The sequence below is a fragment of the Nematolebias whitei genome, chromosome 4, assembly GCF_014905685.2.
Source record: "Nematolebias whitei isolate Nwh7 chromosome 4, NemWhi1, whole genome shotgun sequence".
NCBI classification, from domain to species: domain Eukaryota; kingdom Metazoa; phylum Chordata; class Actinopteri; order Cyprinodontiformes; family Rivulidae; genus Nematolebias; species Nematolebias whitei.
Window position 1 is genome coordinate 35,441,326 of NC_056501.1, and position 1,850 is coordinate 35,443,175.

Sequence of the window (1,850 nt, forward strand, 5' to 3'; positions counted from 1 at the left end):
ATATAGATTTTTTTTTTTTTTTTTTTCCAATTCCATCATGTCCCCCCAGCACAAATCTGTAGCGCCCGTATCCTCACCAGACTAACCACCAGATTTTGCCACTGTCTTTGAAGCTGCTGAAACTGGCAAATGTCACTGCAAGTTCTGCTTTTCCACAGTAGCAGTAGTCACATGAACCAGTGTCAGCCAGTGCCCCCTGATGATGGTGAGTCTGCAGGAGGCAGGCAGGGCCAGGACATGGCATGCTTAGCTTTGCCGCCAAACATTTCCCCCGAGAACAATGTGCGGTAGCCATTTAACTAACACACAGCCTCGACAGCTGAGTCAGCGAAGTGTTTGATGAGAAATTCAGTTTAGGACAGCTGAGGAGCTGTTCTGACAAGTGATCGGTCTAAGGACAGACTGCTGGTATTGGAGCTTCTACGACTGGTCACACCTGAAGGTGCTTCTCACACTGAGATACCAACAAGATTTGAAAGAAGTGTTGACCGTAGACCATCTGCTCTGGGTCCACAATATGAGATGCAGAAAATACAGTCTAAAACAGGAATTATTTAGTCTTCTTCCCAAAAAGGCATCTGAAAAGTTTTTATTTATAACATTTAATGTTGAAATATTTATAACAAATTGCTGTATTTAAGTCATGTTAGGGTAGCTAAAAATCATTTTATTTTGGAATAAGTTTGAAATTCAACAAGTTTGAACTTCAACACCTTTAAACTCACCAAAATCCAGTTTTTGTTTAAACTATATGTAAAAAAAATAATAAGGGTAAGTTTGAAAAGATTAAAGTCAAATTGAGTTGGGTAAAAAGTGAATTAAAATGAATAAATCCAGTCTAGTAGTTCTGAACTAAGGGTATTTTTAGCTCATTTAAATTTTTTAAGAAACGCATCACAGCCTGTGTTAATTAGCTTTTAGTTATTTAAAGTCTACGGGTTTCTATCAGACTGAATGTTGTTTACGTTTCTGTTCCCATGGAGAATCTCAGTAAAAAAAAACTTCACAGATAATAGTTCTTTTGTGGTCGTTAGTGATAAAAGTGTTCATGTCAGACTGAACATAATCAGGGTTTCTGACCCAGAAAACATCTTCACCCGCAGAGGTTTTTCAGCTCAAACATTTCTGGAACATCCTCCTGCCGCTTTCAAACAACAAGCGTACAACAAGTGCAACAAAATGTGCAGTTTGAGTGGGATTAGTGTGTTTTCACTGTTGGTATGTCACATGGTGAAGAAAAGTTCACCAAACAATTTTGTTTTGATGAACCGAATGAGAAAACCCAGCTCTTTGGAGCGTAGAGGGAGTTCACAGCAGAAACATCTTCAAAGTTTAAAATGTCACAAAAAGATGGACCTTCACAAGACTGAGCTGGAACCATGATATCGTTACACGTTTTTACACAACTGCAGATCATTTTTAGAAAATAGTCTGCTGCTAAAAAAACCCACAGGTGAGCAATACTGTCCCTGTCTGTATCTTTGTCTGTTAGCACAATATCTCATGAACCAGTAGACCAATTTATATTCAAACAATCAGAAAATTATTACTGAACTGGATCTACAACTGGGAGGCACAGTGGAACAGTTGGTAGAGCTGCTGCTTCTCAGCGAGAAGGTCGCCAGTTCAAACCCCGGCTGGGTGACTTTCTGGGTGGAGTTTGCATGTTCTCTCCGTGCATGTGTGGGTTTTCTCCGGGTACTCCGGTTTCTTCCCACAGACCAAAAACATGCATGTTAGATTGATTGGTAACTCTAAATTGTCTCTAGGTGTGTGACAGAGAGTGAATGGTTGTTTGTCTTGTTTGTCTCTATGTGTCCCTGTGATGGATTTGTCTCTATGTGTCCCTG

At 39.8% G+C, this 1,850-nt stretch overlaps 1 protein-coding gene across 1 annotated transcript in view; it reads right to left on the reverse strand.

Moving 5' to 3' along the window:
* snx25 (sorting nexin 25) overlaps positions 1 to 1,850 on the reverse strand; it is a 72,899-nt gene that overhangs the window by 47,289 nt on the left and 23,760 nt on the right. The gene's annotated exons all lie outside the window — the stretch shown is intronic.